At 39.9% G+C, this 20719-nt stretch overlaps 1 protein-coding gene across 1 annotated transcript in view; it reads left to right on the forward strand.

Annotated features, from left to right (window-relative positions):
- Window positions 1-7746: 7746 nt before the first annotated feature.
- Window positions 7747-20719, forward strand: part of LOC148639740 (RING finger protein 225-like) — a 34207-nt gene continuing 21234 nt past the window's right edge. The window contains exon 1 of the mRNA XM_088620788.1: window positions 7747-8124. The gene's annotated coding sequence lies outside the window, so the exon portion shown is untranslated. The remainder of the gene's footprint in view (window positions 8125-20719) is intronic.

The raw sequence follows: 20719 nt of genomic DNA on the forward strand, positions 1-20719 counted from the left end.
CGGGGACGTCATTGACAGCATGGTGGACTGTGTTACTGACTACATCAACTTCTGTATGGATAATACCTACCAAAGAAGTACACTGCTTTCCCGATAATAAACCCTGGATCACCAGTGACCTGAAGGCTTTTCTGAATGACAAGATAGCCTTTAGGAGGGGAGACAGGGAAGAGGTCAAGCGGGTAGAAAGGGAACTAAAGCGGAAGTTAAGGGAGAGAAAGGACACCTACAGGAGGAGGGTAGAGGACAAGATGCAAATGAATAGTATGAAGGATGTACTGTATGGAGCGGTCTGAGAGAGACTGGATTAAAGCAGACTGGGGGAGTAACGAGGGGAACCATGAGATGGCCAATAAACTGAACCATTTCTTTAATATGTTTGATTCAGGGCCCTCTCTGTTGTTCACCACTCATTCCCCCACAGCCACTCAACCCCGAAGCCCTCGTAGTTGCAATTGCCCTACACCTCCTCCATTCCCCCACAGCCATGGCCGCCTACAGGCATAACCCGCAGCAGCTACTCACAGCCCCCAGCCAGTCCCCATAACCAGCTCCCACAGCTGCCTGTCTCCAACACCTCCTCCATTAGCACCAGCACCGCTGACTGTGCTATGACCACCATTCCTCAGGTCAGGCTAACCATCAAGTTGAACAGGTGAAGAGGGAGCTGAAGAGGTTCTACCAGGGCAAGGCTCCAGGACCAGTTGGCATCTGTCCCAGAGTCTTGAGGGCTTGCGCTGGTCAGCTGAGAGGAGTGCTCTAGCACCTGTTCAACCTGAGTCTGTGCCTGGAGAGAGTCCCTGTGCTCTGGAAAACATGTTTGGTCCCAATACCAAAGAAAGGGTGCCCAATTGTCCTCAATTACTACAGACCCATTGGAGTTTGCCTACCGGCCCCATGTTGGTGTGGATGATGCAATCATTTACACATTACAAAGGGCCTATGCCCACTGTAGGCAGTATTGTGAGGATTATGTTTTTTGATTTCTCCAGTGCCTTCAACACTATATAGCCAGTACTGCTAGCAAGGAAACTGAAGGAGATGCAAGTGGGTACCTTCATGATCTCTTGGATTACTGACTACCTAACAGGCAGACCACACTTTGTGAGAACTGTGTGTCTGAATGGGTGGTGAGTTATACAGGGGCTCCTCAGGGTACAGTCCTTTCTCCTTTCCTCTTCACCCTCTATACTTCCAACTTTAAGTACAACTCGAAGTCATGCCACCTGCAGAAGTTCTCAGATGACTCTGCAATTGTGGGATGTATTGAGGGTGGTCTGGAGACGTAGTACAGAGGACAATAGCTTTGTGGAGTGGTGTGGGGAGAACCACCAGCAGATCAACATGGTCAAAACCAAGGAGTTGGTGGTGGACTTCAGGAGGAAGAAGGCCCAACCCACTCCCACCTGCTTACATGGGAGCACCGTGGAGATGGTTAACTCGTACAAAAATCCTGGCCATCCACATTGATGACATACTGGAATGGACCAACAATACCGAGGCCATTCACAGGAAGGGTCAGAGCCGACTTTACTTTTTGAGGAGGCTCAAGTCCTTCAATGTGTGTAACGAGATTCAATTCAATTCAATTTATTTTCACCTTTCACAACAAGGTTGACCCAAGGTGCTTAACAATGCAGGTGACCATACATGTTGTGAATACAGAACAGAAAAGACCAGAAGACAACAGAGGAGAGGAACCAAAATCTCCTTAGTAAGGAGAAAAAAAACCTTACCGTTTTAACCTTACTGACTGCCCAACCCCTTTGGGCATGCTCACATTATACAATTAAAATAAGGCATCAATTAATAAGGGTATTAATCCATCCATCATGTCTTCTGTATGTCAATATTCCATGCAGATCTCTGTAGACCAGCAAAATCCTCCTAATCGATAGCTATATCCACAATGTCTCTCTTGGATCCATGGCAGTGATGCAGCATCCAACTCAGATGGTGCCCAGCCCGGGTGCCATCTGGACATTTGAGGAGGAGAATAGGATAGTTTGGTCAGAACAGATGTGGGCCAACACAGAGACACACAATGGCATTTTCAGCAGCACCAGCAGCCATGGTTGCAACAGGCTATGATGTAAGGTGTGAGTAGGTTAGGCTGAAGCAATAGCTTTTCAGTCTGCATTTGAATACTGAGATTGATTCAGCATCCCGAACATGGGGTGGGAGACTGTTCCATAAGCTAGGGGCCCTGTAACTAAATGTCACGATTGTTACTCCTCCTCTTAAGGGCACTCCAGCCCTTCCTCGTTCTGTCCCATTCCCCACACCTGTTTCTTATTCCAGCCCCTCTTTAGTTCCACCTTTAAAGCCAGACGCAGGCGTTTGCTTCTCATTGAATCCCGTTTCGTGAGAGCCCGGGGTCCTGCTGCGTCTGGCTCCGTTATCCTGATTCCTTGTTCCGCCCGTCTCGACCCGGTTCTGGTTTTTAATTACTTTGGATGGATACCCTGGTCTTGGATTTTGCCTCCTGTTTTGGATTTCCCTTTTGGATTTATGCTTGGATTGTTTGCCCCTGACTCACTTCCCCTGGACACCTGCTCACCTCGGACACGCCCCCCTGTCTCCTGACCGACTCCTGCATGATATTTTTCCCTATTGTTTCTTCACCTTTCGGATCGTGTCGTCCGCATAGGGCCCGGAAAGAACTGTTCCTGACACTAAAGGCTTTACCACCAAATGTTTTTTTTATTAATGCGTGGAATATGAAGAAGACCTGCATTCTGTGATCTAAACAGGCGACTTGGATTGTATACATTAATAAGTTCCATTAGATGGAGAGGTTCCTGACCACTGAAAGCCTTATAAGTACTGTAAGTAGTAGGATTTTGAAGTCCGCCCTGTACCTGACAGGAAGCCAATGAAGAGAGCTAAGTATGGCAGTTATATGGTCGTACTTTCTGTTCCTAGTAACAATTCTAGCTGCTGCATTCTGAATTCGCTGTAAGGTATTATAAAGAGTGATGGGTGTTTCCTGATAGTAGGGCATTGCAGTGGTCTAACCTGCAGTATACAAGAGCATGTATTAATTTCTCTGTGTCTTGATTAATTTCTCTGTGTCTTGAGTATAGAGAAACTGCTTTAGTTTTGCAATATTTCTTAACTGTAGGAAGCATGTTTTCAATACTGTTTTAACATGAGAGTTAAACGAGAGCTTTGTGTTTAATATGACATCTAGGTTACCTGCTGAGTCTTTGAGGCAAATTTTTAAATCCTCTGAGTTAAGTGCTGAAGTTATAGTAGTTCTATCAGTATTGTTGCCTCCAAACAACAGAACCTCGGTTTTATCAGAGTTGAGTAGCAAAACTCAATGTGATGATACAAGGGTTATTTTTGTCTTGGGAGAGGGCCCTGTCAATAGCATGGGTGAGGTATTCTCTGTTAATGAAAAAAACAGTGCATTTTGAGGGCTTGGTTATGGAAGTCCATGTTGTCACTGCAAAGTTGTCAGAGCCTGAGTAACTGTGAGAAAGGGTGAGAGTTATTAGTATGTATGTGGTAGAAGGAGGTGTACACGAGATAGCTGTGTGAGATACCTGGGTTTGTAATAGATAGAAGTAAAGTCATGGATGGTTAATGGAGAGTTTTTATTTCCAGAAGCAGAAGAGTTGTGGAAGATATGTTAACTGTATACTTCAGGGATGGGTGGACGTTGGTAAAATGATGCAGGAAATGGTCTACCTGGTCATTAGAGAAAATGAAGAAGCATTCTTCTACTAAGCCAACAAAAATATTAGCATACAGTAGCTGAATCCCATCCTGATGCCCATGGCAACTCCACTGACCTGCGGATAAAAAAGGTTATTGAACAAGAAGGCATTCAGTTTAAGGACCAATTCCACAAGATATACAACAGTGTTGGTAGGTGGATCAAGCTGTAGTTGATTTCTTTAGGAAGGAACCATATTATTTTTTACTTTTTTATGTTTTAACTTTTCCTCTAATGCAATATAGTTTTTTCTGTTAAAATAACATGTATTATTTTTGCTTATCAATACTTCTGTGATATGTTGTGGCCTCCTGGATGATTAAAAACAAATTCTTATTTTGTTCATGCTTCAGTACTGAAGAATTTATTCTTTCTTTTCTTAAAGATACAAATTAAAAGCAGGAGTTGTTCCTTTGTATGTTATTTGAGGTGTATTGTTTCTTTGTTGTGCCTTTTGGTTTAATGTTTGTATTTTTTTTAACTATGCAATACACAGTATATTCAGTTTATTTCATAAACTGAAAGCATGGGTGTTAATTGCTGTGATTCCAATGTACAAATCCCTCAGACATTCCTTACCAATCTGAATTGTATTTTTTTTTCCTTGATGCAGCCACGTTGTGTTTTCTTTCTTCTTTTTTCCAGCATGGAATTAACCTATTACTTGTTCCTTTGCAGCCTACACATGCTGACACAGCTACCCACCTGAACTACTTCATTTATCTTTGTTAACTTTGAAGTACTTATACAATTCTTCATGTTCAATACAAGCTATTTCTATGTTTAAATGTAACCATTACATTTTCTGTTTCCAAATTCCATGTAGATGTCTTTGCTGATGTGTAAAGAAGTGTTTTTTTCTAACATATATCTGTGTGACTCACTTGAATGTGTCATCAGTAATGTAACCTTAGGTTTTCAGGTGTTTCAGGTCTTTCAACGTCAGACACCCTCACCAAGCAACCCAACCGAGGTTGATCAGACCCCAGCCTTTGTCCATTTAGCACAACCCTGAAACCACAGATCACTTCTTTTGATCCACAGCCATCTTGAAGCTCTTTCCATAGCCTCAGTGGCAGCTCTAATGGCCTTCCTGTTCTGACTACCCATGAAGCCCAGCAAGCTGTAGGTCTTATTCAGGGAATTCACTATAAAGCCACCGTGAGTCTGCTGTACATCAATGGGCATGCAGCTCACCCTCCAGCCCATAGAAAGGCACCACGTACAGTATTTGTACTTGGCCCTTTTCCTCTAATTGGCCTCCTCTTTGTACTCTTCCCATGGGACTGTAACCTCCAGCAAGATGACTTGTTTATATATTTCATACACCAGGGTGATGTCATACCTAACGGACGTCTCTCTCTCTGTGGCATGGCCTGCCTTGCTGTGGGCTATGCCAGGGTGCCAGTATAGATGGAATCCACCACAGCCTTGAGCACCTGGGCACTTGGGCACCTTGTACGGCAGCTGAGGATGTGCTCCGGTGTTCCAGTGGTCCTCACTTTGGCAACAATGGGCATGATGGAAAGTCAACTTTACCCCAGCAAGACAAGTTGGACTAAAATATGACTATAAGTATGACTATGTTGTTGATGTCATCCACGTGGTCAAACACATCCTGATAATCAATGTTGTCTTGATATTTTTAGTTTTTGTTTTCATACCTTCTATCACTCTGTGTACCAGAAGCTGACCCTTACAACCACACAATCTTCTTCAGCATTGTTTGTGATGTGACGGAAAAAGATTATGTTTTCCATAATTAACATACAATGCCTTGCAAAAGCATTCAGACCCTTGAATAGTTTTAACATTATGTTGCTTTAAGGTTCACAGTTATGACACTTTGAAGTAGCAATTAACACTTGTTACATACACACTGTAACCTACTCCACACATTCAAGACAAGACACGAAACTAAGTAAATAATTAATACGTAAAAATGTGATGTGATGAGCAATGCAACATTATCATTTTGTAGTTGGATTGTTCATTACTGTTTGTGCTCTTAGCCAGATGCTTCTCTTCCAGCCTTATAAACCTTTAAAAAGTTCAGCCTACAAGGTGAAGAGAGCATTGCCTGGAGTGCAGAGAATCTACTGCCACCAGTCTACCAACTATTAGGTCACACATCTTAGAACATTTGTTATTATTTTTTTATATGTTAACTAAAATATTCCAGTTGCCATGATTGTGAAATCCACATACTTGCTAGTCTTAATGCCATAACCTCCAGAAACAGCAAAAATCTCTTAAGTGCCCTTCAATACAGTATATACAGTCTTACCATGTAGCAATAATTCAAACAACAAAACCCACGTATTGGGTCCACAATGTTATCTTTTGTTTTGATTTAAGACTTTTTAGGTTCACATTAAGTATTGTGAGTCTAAAACAAACAACCTAGAAATATTGATAAAATTAAGTCCTTGGATCCTTCAACAAAATATTATTACATATCCAGATCAATGATTTACAGAAGGGTAAATACACTAGATGTGTTGGTTGTGTAAGCTTTCTTATCTTAGTTTCCTAAGAAGCATACTTATTTATTCACCCTTGACTCCTAGGACTTATCTAACAGAAGATATAGGACAAATGTAATTAATCAAATTAAAAATTAAAATTAAAATAAAAAAAACAGTTTAGCAGGTAATATGATTACAATATTTGATAAGTTATTAGGGATTTGTTTTGGCCTTTCTTTACTTGAAAGAATAAATCCTTTGTTAAATTGATTAGAAACTCACATTGGTCATTAGAAATTGAGGATTACAGATTACTTTCAAAAGGTGCTGGATCATGGCTATCTAGACTATCAGCAACACTATCTCCACTGGTCCTTTAGAAGTACAGAAAAGAAGAAAAGCTTGTTAATTCTTCAGTTACACTTTTAATTTTTACCCCAAATTTCTGACCAAGAGGGGTGTTATTCGAAACCCATTCCTTCTATATTTTATTCTGTTTCAGTCCCTGAAACAAATTCCATTTCTCTTTTAGTACGTGTCTTTCGGACTCTTAAACATAGCAAAATGAAATACAGTATACCCACAAAAAACATTTTGCTTTTTTTGTTCTTTCAAAACCACTTAAGGGCCTTCAGTTTCCAAGGAGGCCACTGTATTTCCTCCATTGCCTAGCAACCATTGCCAAGGCCAGATCTCCATTGTTGCTGGGGCAAAGCACCTGCATCAGCTCCTGTTTGCTTCTACCTTCTTGGATTGTTCTGTAGTGTAAGAAAAGGGGAGATTATTCTGGAATGATAAAGACATTATAAAGAAAACAAGATGTGTGTATGGAAGGGTATCTTTTTTAAGGAAGATTTCAGTTTTTTATTCAACTACTATACATACCATGGCCTAGCAAATCATACCTCTTAATACAGGTTTGGGGAAGTGTGTGTCCAATTTCCACCTCATGCTCTTAAAACACCAACAAAAACTAACCATGAAACCCAAAACGTTCCCTCACATCTGTTTTCTGTAAAATCTGTTTTAGGTATCAGGCCCTCAGGTATTGATACTTAACTACCCTCTTTCACCTGAACAGATAATGTGGTCTGACTAGGTGTGGGACTGGTTTCTGCAAAAACTACTCTGTGTCCTGTGCATGAATTAAACATTTTCTCAGACCACTCAGTACTTCCAGTACATTCTTTGAAAAATTAAGGGATGCACTCACTGCATAAAGAAAAGTGTAAATTGACAGCTTCTTTCTATTCTTTTTCTTTTGAAATTCATGGATGGTTTTCTTTATGAACTACGTGACTCAATGAGCCAATGACAGCTTAGTAAATCAGAAGACACTGAAAGAGATTTGTGTGTATGTGTGCAGAGGGGGTGGGGCAGCAATTGAGGAGGGTGTGGGGTGGGTTTGGAGGCAGGACTTTTATGTTGAAAGGATTTCAGTTTTCGATGACATCATTGGTACACAAGTGCCTTGGACAGCACCTGTGTGTGTATGCGTGTGCATTTTAGTGTGTCTGTTAGCACTGGCTAAAACCACAACCTGTGCCTGCCAAATCATCCAGTCCGTCACCAACACTGCCCACGGAGGCAAGTTGTGCTGTCAGATCGCACAGAGGCCGCAGCAGCCTGGGGCTTGCCCAGTCCCTCACAGCCAGGGCTGCTGGCACCTTAGTTGAGGGCAAAAAAATGGAAGAGCAGGTCGCCCGCGGCCCCCCCCATCCTGACCCTATCCTCTGCCCCTTTCTCCCTGCACCCCTATTAAAGGGTTCGGAAGTCTGCATCAATGGCACTTTTTTCTTTTTATTTTCTTTATTTAAGAGTACAATTGAGAGAGGTCTGGAGTTTGGCTAGCGCTGTTCTTTCAATTCAAACCCCATTTTTGTGTGTTAACGAAATCCAGCAGAGCACACCACAGTGAGTGATCTGTATACGGTAAGTGATTTTTATTGTATACCTACTGAGTACAGTATTGTACTAGATTTTATGTGCTGCTATATAAATTGTTGAATAGACTTCACACGTAAACTTTTTTTTATCTCAAATTTATGTTCTATGGATTTTTTTATCCATTCCTAAAAATAGCATTTTATTCCAATTATTTGATTTTAAATTCGATTTTGCTGTTTACTACAGTGTGATTGTGATTGTGAAATACAGCAAGAAGTTTTTTAATATTTTAACACTGTACAATTGTCTGATGGGAGTCACAATTTTTATGATTGGTAAACTGTCATTGATTACATTGCATTGTAAACATTTTTTTACACAACATGGGTACCAGACATATTTCATGGTCATTTTATCATGCCACCTCAAAGCATTAGAGCTCAAAACTGGTGATGTTTGCAGAGATATACAGTGATACTTTGTCATTTATACTATTATCATGAAAAAAGCACTTTGAGAGGAGTGTTCAAAAAGCGCTTGGGAACTAGAATAACCTAAATTGCCTATTTTGGCCAACAATTTAAATTGTTCTTTTTCTCCAGCATCTTATGAATCCTATCTAACCAGGCATCTGCAATTAATATAAGACATCCTACCGACAGACCAGAATTAACTAATACACACAATCACATCAGAAAAGCAGCTCCAGTCTCATCTCATTTGCATGAAGACAGTCCACACATCTGTTCCACCTGAGGAAAAAAAACAATCTAATGGGGGCAATACAGTATTCTGTAACACTACCCAGGCTTATAATTGACCTCCTAGATCAATCTATAGCTGCTGAGCTTCTGAAACTCAGTCTGGGTATTTGCTCAAGATATCATAGTTATCCTGTTATTTGGGTGCACTTCCCTTGTTCTGAGAAAGCAGAGCTACCAGAAGCAATAATACAGAGTAAACTTGGATACTGAGAGGTTGGTATTTTAAGAAGATGAAACATAGAGCATCAAATTTGCAAATGCCAACAAGCACCTTCCAGAACTCTTTCATGCTATAAATGTTATTGTTTTTCAAATAATATTTTCTATTTACACATATTACACATCAGTTTGGAGTCTAATGAAAACTATAGACACCATTAAAATAAACAATATTTAAGAAAGCAAAATCTTGTTGCTTATTTTACTTTGATTATACATAGCATTTTCATTATTATTCAAAGAAATGAAGGTTTGCTACTGCTTCATAAAAATAATAAACCTTTGACAGAATTTATTTAGGGTATAAAGGAACAAGTAATAGGTTTATTCCATGCTGAAAAGAGAAGAAAGAAAACACTTTTAGGGTATGGTAGATTTCAGTACTTCTATTTAGGGTAGAAGTACTGTAATCTTAGAAAAATAATTCCATGTAATTGTAGAATTTAGTATGCAGATTAAAAAATGATTAGTTAATTAAATCACTTGACAATTAGGTCAATTGACTTTGAGTTTAAAAGGACAGGGAAAACACCTTTTTCACTCTGAATTCAGGAATATTTAACTATAGTTAAATAGGGACTTTAGTTATTTTTTGGCATGTTTCTTAAACTGTAAGTCAGTCCACCAGGCCATGTAAACTTTACACAATCATTCAATTGCGCTAAATTATTAAGACTTCTTATTACTACAAAGTATTTGTGTTTCTTCTAATTTGTCTTTCTAAAAACTTATTTTAGAATGTGAAACAGTTTCATCATAATTCAAACAATTTGCTAATATACTAATATATGACTAATATATCCCACAAAGCTGCTGTCTGAGTCCAAGGTTGTACTCCCTATTTACTCACGACTGCACAGCAAGACACAGCAACAACCACATCATTAAGTTTGCAGATGACACCACTATAATAGGACTGATCAGTGATGATGACGAGTCCACTTACAGGTATGAAGTTGTACAGCTGCTTAGGTGGTGTCATAGCAATAACCTGGACTTGAACATAAAGAAAACGAAAGAGCTAATAGTGGACTTTCGGAGACACAGGCCATACACATACAAGCGATGGGGGATGCCAATACATGTGTTGGTGAACTTCTACCGCTGCACCATCGAGAGCGTCCTCACCAACGGGATCACCGTGTGGTATGGCAACACCTCTTTGCGAGAAAGAAAGGCACTGGAGAGAATGGTCAATATGGCCCAGAAGATCATCGGCTGCGGTCTCACCGAGGTTAAACAGCTCTATGAGGACCGCTGCCGTGGTAGAATTCTGGCCATCACAGAGGACAGTCACCACCCCGGGCATGAGCTCTTCACCCCACTGCCCTCAGGCAAGAGATATAAGAGCATACGGACACTTACCACTAGATTCTTCAATAGCTTCTATCCACAAGCAGTGAGACTGGTGAACACATTTAGCCATCCCCCTCGGACCATACCTACACCATCACCATCTACCTCTTTATGATTTCTTATCTATTGCACATCTCCAGTCATTGTTTACACATCTGTATTGTTTACATTCAAACTGTCTACATATTTACTTGCACATTGTCTATTGTTTGTTTGTACATTGTCTTGATGCACTGTTTGCACTTTGTTTTGTTTTTTACACTTGTTTTACAATCGAGAGACTTCTGTAAGTAAGAATTCCATTGTACCAGTACCGGTTACATGGCAATAAAGTTCAAGTCAAGTCAAGTATAGGAAAGGAAGGAAAAAATATACATACATTGTTTAAAACATTGTTTCCTGAAGAAGTAAATGAGTGTACATACTGTACAGTATTTATATTGTTGTAAATAGTGATTACATTCCAAATATTACTGATTAGAGCCAATATATATATATATATGCAGTATAGTGCCTTGAAACCTACTGCATGCTTCTGGCATGAGCTTTAACTTTCCATGACACTCACAGGAAAAACATCTTACTGATAATAAAGGGATTGATTTATTTAATTCAGGCAACTCCTTGTGAAGTAAAGATACTCGGATGTTTGATTAAAATAATCACTAAATGAATACATTCAGTAATTACAGTACTTAAATTAATTACTTAACTTTGCCAATTAGCTGCTCAATTATTCAGAATAACACTACTTTATATGTTTTGAGATGATTGCACCTTGCCCTTGAGCTCTGTGGGACTAAAAAACAGAAATAAATGATATGCACCTGCAAAAAGGCATCTGAAACCATTGGGACATTTTCACAGCCTTGCCTTCTTAAAATCACTGACCTTGATACAAGGATAGGAGAACCTTGGCACAACACCAACCACAAAATAGAGGACACCATAACACCTCCATATCTTGAGGTTTCGCCTTGGGCTTTAGGCTGAAGGGTGATAATATTACTTGTAATGAGGCAGAAATGTGGAAAATGCAAAACCTTTTTATTATTTAGGGACTGTCAATGTTTCTAATATCTATTCCAATTTCAAATCTATTTTAAATATCTAATTCCAAATGACATCACCATCAGTTGTAAACCCCTTTGCTTTTCAAATTAGCTAAAGTAATCAAGCCCATACTGGAATGGGGTTTGCTAGATTGTTTTATACAAGTTCCCAAATCTTTAAATGTCTCTGTCACAGATTCCATACAGTAACATATGGCCCACAGAGTAGTGGCAGGACAGAGTGAGATGCCCAGACATACTTTCCCGCAGAGCGTGTCATCATTAGACATGCCGCAAACTTCATCATGACAAGCAGTAGAGGCAGTATCACCTGGAATAGAGCTGGCTTCACTGACATGGGTTAATCCCACCTAACTTTACACAACCCTCAGCCAGTTCTGCACTTCAGAAATTAAATTAAAAGCAGAATTAAATGCAGGCTATGCTACTTTGACAAAGGAAAAAAAAAAGGGTGATCAGGTTAACTAGTTTAACTTTTTATAAAAACAGTTTATGAGCATTAGAAACTCAGCAATTTAGTGCATAGGCAAAGGCCAAATGTGTCTCATCATTGGCATCTCCTTTGTTGTTCTCTTCTGATTAATTACAATTGAATGTCATCTATAAAAACCTCATATTAAAACAACTTTACTCGGAGAACCTGGTGGCATGAAAGAGCCATGCCATATGTGAAGTGAAATTGAAAAAAACTGTGCTGGTTGAGCAATTAAGGAAACCCCCAATACTGCAATTATACAGCCAGTTGACCAGTGTGTACAGTGATTCACTTCTAAGTGATACTGTAATACCATAACACCCTGACAATTTTTTTTCATTTGAAAAGTACATACGAAAATTACTTTCTACACCTTTTGGCATAATATATTTTTACAAGTGACAGAAGCAGGGTGTGGTGAAACAAGGAATTACTTTGTTCATGTGGTTTGTTTTTGTGTCGTAGAAGCTGTAAAAGAAATACCTCATTACACCTTTTGTCATAACAAAATCTGAAACTCCAAGCTTAACTAAGGTAAATTTTAAATTGGCTGTTTATGCAATTGTTTCTGATACAACATTATACTTTACAGTTGCCTATATATATAGTAGGCATATACTTGCCTATATAATTGCCTATATAACATATACTTTAAAATTAACTTATTGTCTGATATACTCTATAATTAACTTATTGTCTGATATACTTTATAATTAACTTATTGTCTGATATACTTTATAATTAACCAATTGTCTGAGAAATTTAAGCATCGGCAGTTGCTTAATCTAGTCTGCTTTAAAGGATTGATATTCTGCTGCTAAAATCTGTCTGTATGTAAAAAATTATTCTTTCAGCAAAAAAATTAGTAATACAATTTCATCAAGCCTTAAAGCCTTCCATTTAAACAATGATTAATATTGACAATATTGCTGGGTAACTGCACTCATAGGAAAGGAAGGAAAAATATACATACAGTATTTCTATTGTTGTAAATAGTGATTACAGGTACTGTAATTACTATCTGAATATTCTACTGATTAGAGCCAATGTACAGTACACAGCATAGAAATATATAGGATCTTGTAATGTGTTCTCAGTAGTGCCTTGACACCTACTGTACCTGTATGTTTCTGGCATGAGCTTTAACTTTCCATGACACTCACAGGAAAAACATCTTGCTGACAATAGATAGAGGGATGGATTTATTTAATTCAAGCAATTTTTGTCCTCACAGTGACTGATTTCCTGTCCCATATTCTATATGTCTTCTGCAGGAGGTCAGTGCATGTTGGTTGCTTTTGCCCATAAGACATTGTAACTGCAGGACACTGTGGGTCAGTGCAAGTTTTTCACCAGGTTTAAGTTTAAGGATGAACAGATTAGATCATTCGGATTCCTTTTTTTTACTCTTTGTTAGCACCAGACCAGATTAACTTTTAACACATCCGTCTTTCATAAACCCTATTCCTGTTTACTGGAAGATGTTTGGTCTAATACAATGGAAAACCACAATCATTGAGGAATTTGCAATTGTCAGGTCGGTTTTTAAGGTTTAATCTTGGGGATTGACTGCTGGGATTCTTTCTCACGGGGGACCCAGTGAAGATCTAAAGAAAAAGGCAAATAAAGGTACAATAAAAAGTAAAAGAGAAAAAATAAACAAGGGCGTTCAGGTTTATGCGGTAGAATGTAGGGCAATCAGACACAGGCTCTGGTAAAAGGGTAAGTTTTGATTTTGGATTTCAAGAAAGTCAAAGACTTTGCCTCTCATACAGTCTGAGGAACGTCATTCCATAACACAGGAGCAGTGACCAAAAGTCCAAGATTTAGTCCTGGAAACAGTGAGTAGAGGACCAGCCTCAGCTGAATAGAGGCTACAGGAGGGAGTGTAAACATGGAGGAGTTCAGAGATGTATAATGGAGCTAGATTATTTAGAATCTTGAAAGTCAGCAAAAACAGTTTATATTGAATAGGGGGCTTTATAGGTAACTAATTTGGAGACTTAAGTGTAGGAATGATATGCTGCCAGGGTCTAGTGTGTTAGTAGTCTAGCTGTAGAATTCTGACATATTGAAAATTGGTAAAAAGACAGTTAGAGAGCCCATGGAGTAAAGAGTTGTAGAAAGCCTTGATGCTACAAATGCACGAATCAGGCACTCACTTGATAGAAATTGTCTAATGTGGCAATACTTCTACTGTGAAAAAAGTCACATTTCACATGTGGCTTAAAAGACAGGAAAAAAAGGGTGACTCCAAGATTCTTAACTACACCGGTGTTTTATCACTATTTAGCTTCAGGTAATTTCATGTCAAACAGTGCTTGATGTCACTCAAACAAGAGATAAGTGATGGAAGTGGGAGCCAGAGGGGGGAGACATTTTTAATGTAAAGTGTTATATGTCAAACTGAAGACCATGTTTGCATATAATCTGACCGAGAGGAAGCATATAGATAAAAAGCAAAGGGCCCAAGATATAACCCTGTGGCACACTGTGACTGACTGGGGCCATTGGAGATTTATGATTTACTAAGGGAGATTTATTAAGGGGGAGAATAAGATACCTGCTAGTCAGATAAGAGCAGAAACAGTTAAAGACAGTACCACTGATAGACAAGAACGTCTGCAAGCGACTGAGCAACACTGAATGATTTACTGTATGAAAAGCAGGACTAAGATCAAGGAGCATAAGGATACTTATATCCCCCCGAGTCAGATGCAATAAATAAATCATTCACAACCCTGACAAGAGCAGTCTCAGTGCTATGTTTTGAGTGAAAGCCAGACTGAAATGGCTCCAACAAGTCATTAGCTATTATGTGAAGCTGTAATTGATGTACAATCACACATTCTAAAACCTGAGATAGAAATGGTAAATTAGAGACAGGTCTGTAGTTCATCATTATATCAGAATCTATTTTTTTTTTCAGTATAGAATTGATGGCAGTACGAACCACACTCGGGGAAAGAGAGCTGTTGATAATATTGACGATTTACAGGCAGATGTCCGGGAGGAAAGCTTTCAATAAAGAGCTGGGGGTGGGATCTAGGCAACATGAAGTTATTTTACAGCTGTTAATATTTTTTGGAAGTTGATCTGATTTAACTTAGCTAAATTCAGAAAACTCTGGTACAGAGGGAAAATCAGTGGAAAATCCAGGGCTTGAATTTGTTGCAAGGCTGAGGCTTGATTCAGATAATTGTTGATTTGCAGCTTCAATATTTGATGAAAAGAATTGCAAAAACTTAAGACAGACATCAGCAATGGAAGAAAGAGGAGAGTTGTCAGTGGGTTTAGTGAGCTTGTTAATAACATAGAAGAGCACTTTATGATTTCCTAGTCCTAAGTTAATTGTATCAGAGATATAGGAGGATCTGGCAGAAGCTGCAGTAGCTCTACAGACTTGCAGTTGTTCATTATGAGCCATGATGTGAACCACTGGGCCAGCTAGTTTCAGATTGTGAAATGTATTCCAGGTGTATACCATGGAAAGGAGTGCTTGAAGAAAACTGAGCGAGTTTTAAGGGGTGCGAGTTTATCCAAAGTACTATTCAACGCAGTGTTTAGATTATTGAGTAGGTCAGTTGTCGTAGATGACAAATCTTAAAAAAAGGAAGTACTAAGTACAGCATTAGAGAAATCAGAGTGGTTCACAGATTTAAGATTTCTAAAACAGATTGTGAGTTTATATCTCGCTGAGGAAAAAAGGATATAGACATCAAATAACTCAGCTTTATGATCAGAAAATATTGCAGTTTTAGAAACATTCTGGCCAGAAGCACAAATAAGATCAAGGGTGTGACCATAGACATACTGTAGGTGAGAAAATGTACCAGTTCAGTGAGATCAAAGCTGTTCAAGGTGGATAAAAAATCAGAAGCAAATTTACAGTCCAAGGAGTTAATATTAATATTAAAATCACCAATCATTAATACTGGAAATGTCATAGTACTTAGTGTTGTCAGTAGTTCAGATAGTTCAGATACAAAGACAGGGCAGGACTTGTATCTCAACAATCTATTATCATTGCTATAAACCCCCCAAAGCCTAATGAAGGTGGGTTTGCTGATTTACTTTCATTTTGTCATATTTAAGGAGGATCCTTATTCTTGGAGAATAATATGATTAATATACATATTGACTTAATGTCTTCTAATTTAGCTAAGAATGTTCTAGCTTTGTTGGGATAACCTCAAAAAACCTTGTTCCTTAAGCCCATCTACACTCTATGGGTGACAGGCCTTCTCCTGCTGTGCCCTAAAGCTCTGGAACTCTATCCTTAAGGATATCAGAGAGTCACCTACCCTGAGCACTTTCAAATCTAGTTTCAAAACCTTCTTTTTTAGAAGGGCCTTAACTGGTTCTGTTACTGTGTATACTGCTTTACTCCTACCATATTCTGTACCCCCATCTACTATCTTCTCTCATTGTGTATTTTAATTGTTTTTTGTTGTCATTCCTTAAAGGGCTTTGAGATGACACCATTAAAGGCGCTATACAAAATTAAAGTTTAATATTATTATTGATTGAGTGTGGCTGAAGAGTACAAGGTTTATATCCTGCCTGTAGACTACAGCCAAATGACCACTGTAACCAACAGAACGTGGTTTCCGTACTGAATTAAAACCAGGAGGGACCGTTTTATTTAATAAAATAAACTCATTTGGTTGTTGCCAGGTCTTAGTTATGCACTGAATGTCAACATATCTATCGATAAAATCATTAGCGTTTCAGTCTTCCGAATTAGAGAGTGGGTGTTTATGGGTGCAAATTTAATGGCACATTGATTTACTGGAACAAGAAAGGACTCCTCAGACAATGCAGGAACTCGGATATGGGTGACAACTCACTAGCATTTATTCTGCAATGTACGCCGGCTTGCCGTATCTGTGGTTATGCTGATCCGACCAGATGTTTGGAATACAGCAAGGTGCCACAGATCGTTTACTCTTCCCCCTCCCCTGGACACCTATATGTAGGTTCTGTACCTTGTACGTACAAGACAGTCCAGATCCTTGAGCGACTGCAGGCCCGGAGGAGAAGTGTAGGTTAAATCGCGGGAGCTGGGGGAAGAAGAACTTCAACACAGCTGTGGTAGATGTCCAGGTGTTACTTCACAGCTGGTGAGCAATTTAGTAGTTGAAGTCCATAGCAGTGCTAGAACACAGCAACAAGGGAAAGTTTCAGAGACGGGTTCTCAAGCTTCAGAGACCGGCAAGTCTCGCGGAGGTGGTTTTGCGTGTTTATATAAACAAAAAAGGGTGCGGAAATGCTGCAGTAGTCTCTAGTTACTGCTCACCACTAGTGGAATGTATTATGGTTAAGTGTCAGCCCTAATATTTACCAAGGGAATTTACTACAGTTATTATTGTGGCTGTGTACATCCCGCCCAGCACTGACTCCAAAGAGGTGCTGAGAGTCCTTTACGGGGCCATCAGCGATCTGCAAACTGCTCATCATCGGCGACTTCAATCACGTGGCTCTTAAGTCAGTTCTCCCTAAATTTTATCAATATGTTAACTTTTGATCAATGTGTGTTAACAACAAGAGGTGTGAACACACTACACTTAGCTAATACAAACATCCGTGACGCATACAAGGCTGTTCCCCGCCCCCACCTGGGCTACTCTGACCACATCTCTGTTGTGTTAATCCCAGCAAACAGCATAGCTGCTCAAACGTGCCAAACCAGTTCTGAAACAGATCAGAGTATGGCCAGCTCGATCCATCTCAGCATTACAGGACTGTTTTGAGTACACAGACTGGAATATGTGCATTCTACCTATTTGCATCTCATCAACTTAGAAGGGCATGCAGCATCTGTGACTGGCTACATCAGTAAGTCTATAGATGATGTTACTGTCTCCAAATCCACCATCACACGGGCCAACCAGAAGCCATGGCTGACTGCAGAGGTCCATACACTGCTAAGAACCCGTAATGCTGCATTCAGATCAGGCAACAAGGCAGCCCTCAGGACGGCTAGGGCCGACCTGTCCTGTGCCATCAGGGAGGCAAAGTGCACCTATGCACGTAAAATTCATTGCCACTTCCTGGACACCAGAGACACGCAGCGCATGTGGCAGGGCATCCAGGCCATTACTGATTGAAGGACTATCCCACATGTCAGTGACGGTGATGCCTCCCTCCCAGATGTGCTCAACAACTTCTATGCATGATCTGAAGCAATGAACCTTGTGCCTGCGAGGAAAACCACACTTCCTCCCAACGATCAGGTGTTTTGCCTATCTGCAGCTGATGTAAGGAGGACACTAGCCAAAGTTAATCCGTGTAAGGCTGCTGGATCCGATAACATACCTGGTTGCGTGCTCAAGTAATGTGCAGAACAGCTAGCCGACGTCCTCACAGATATTTTTAATATCTCCTTGTGCCAGGTGGTCATCCCGTATGCTTCAAATCCACCTCTCTTACACCAGTGCCAAAATAGTCAGCCATGTCCTGACTCAATGACTATCGCCCCGTGGCACTCACACCAATTATCATGAAGTGCTTCGAGAGGCTAGTCACGGGCCACATAAAGTCCAGACTCCCTACCCCTCTGGACCCCCTTGAGTTTGCATACCACCCCAACCGGTCTACTGATGATGCTGTATCTCCTTCCCTTCACCTGGCCCTGTCCCACCTGGATAAGAAAGACTCTTATGTAAGAATGCTTTTCATTGACTTCAGTTCAGCATTAATTACAATCATCCCCAGAAGCTGACAGAAAAATTGAGCTTGCTAACTTTAATACCTCCCTCTGTAACTGTATTCTGGACTTTCTGACCGAGAGACCTCAGACAGTACGGATCGGCAATAACATCTTCAGCACCATCATAATGAGCACCGGAACCCCCCAGGGCTGTGTGCTCAGCCCACTGCTGTTCACACTGATGACTCATGACTGTAATACCCAGTTCAAACTGCATCATCAAGTTTGCCGATGACTTGACAGTGGTGGGCCTCATTAGCAACAATGAGTCACCATACAGAGAGGATGTGGAGCAACTAGTGGACTGGTGCACAAACAACAACCTATCTCTTAATGTAAACAAAACAAAAGAGATTATAATTGACTTGAGGAGGGCCCCTTGTGGAAACAGCTAGAAGCACCAAGTTTCTTGGTGTACACATTACAGATGACCTCACTTGGTTCCTCAATACCACCTCCCTAGCCAAGAAAGCACAGCAGTGTCTCTATTTCCTGCGGCAATTGAGGAGAACAAACCTTCCTCCCCCATTCTTACCTCCTTCTACAGAAGAACCATTGAGAGCACCTTCACCAGCTGTATCACTGTTTGGTTTGGGAATTGCAATGCTTCAGACCGCAAGACCCTGCAAAGAATTGTGGAAACATCATTGGTGCCTCCCTCCCTTCCATTTCTGTCAACTATCACAAACGCTGCTTACACAGGGACTCCAGTATAGTAGATGACCCCTCCCACCACTCCCATAAACTCTTTGCCCACCTACCATCTGAGAAAAGATATCACAGGGTACGGGCCAGCTCCACCAGACTCTGGAATAGCTCCTTTCCCCAGACTGTACGGGCTCTTAAACACCCTGGAATCTACTTGCACCCACTCCAATTCCAGAAACAGGGTTTAAATACCCCCAGTGTTTTGTGTATATTGTAATATGTATTTACCTTGTAAATTGCACTATCTGCCCTTAGCACTATGTGTATTCTTTCTACAATGTCTATGTCAGTCTCCTGTCTGTCCCATCTGTATTTGCACTGTGGACCAGGAGGAAGGATATTTCGTTCCACTGTACAGTATACTTGTATATGGCTGGAATGAAAAATAAACGTGAACTTAAACTTGAAATCTTGAGCTGTTTGTAAAAAGTTAAAATTGAAACACATGCAACAGACAGAAACCAACTAATGAAATAAAACAAAAGATAAATAAAAATAGGTAAGTGTATATATACAAAAGAATTTAAAAGATTAAAAAAACACAGCAAAATATAAAGAAGCAGCAGGCAAAATGTGATCAAAATTATCTAAAATTACTACACTAACACATTTTTTAAACAAGTGTACCCCATACTGGTTTATATGGTACAGTTAAGTTTATGCAAAAAGTGAATATAAATAACACTTGCACTCTCCCATGTGAAAATATATAAAATAGTCCTACACCCTGCAGTGTAATAGAAGCAAAAGTGTTGTAATAGCTACAACATATAATGATGAATGGCCATAAAATCAATTAAATATGTATTAACCCATCCTGTCCTTGGAATTACATTAAGGTTCATTAAAATGCAAATAAAGTTGATTCTCTGGAATCTTGTCAACCTATTTAAAAAAAAAATGTAAGCAACTTCACAATGTGTCTTGACAACAAAGAGTTTTAGCTAAATACAGTCAGTGTATTTACATTACACTGTAAATACAGTATCTGGTAGTGGTGTATACTTATGAAAATTACTAAAAATTAAATTAAAAATTAGAGACATATCCATTCGCCCTTTTTCTAAACACTTTATCCAATACAGGGTTGTAGGGGTCCCAGAGCCTATCCCAGCAAGCATCAGGTGTAAGGTGGAGTACACCCTTGTGAGGATGCCAGTCCATCGCAGGGCAGACACAGACACACATTCACACCAAGAGACAGTTTCCTCAGAAGCCAATTAACCAGTATGTCTTTGGACTGTGGGCAGAAAACAGGATCCAGAAGAAATCCATGCAAACACCGGGAGCACATACAAATTCCAAACAGACAGTAGCCCAGGTCAGGAATTTT

Source organism: Lepisosteus platostomus, chromosome 26 (genome assembly GCF_059453375.1).
Source record: "Lepisosteus platostomus isolate fLepPlt1 chromosome 26, fLepPlt1.hap1, whole genome shotgun sequence".
Lineage (NCBI taxonomy): Eukaryota > Metazoa > Chordata > Actinopteri > Semionotiformes > Lepisosteidae > Lepisosteus > Lepisosteus platostomus.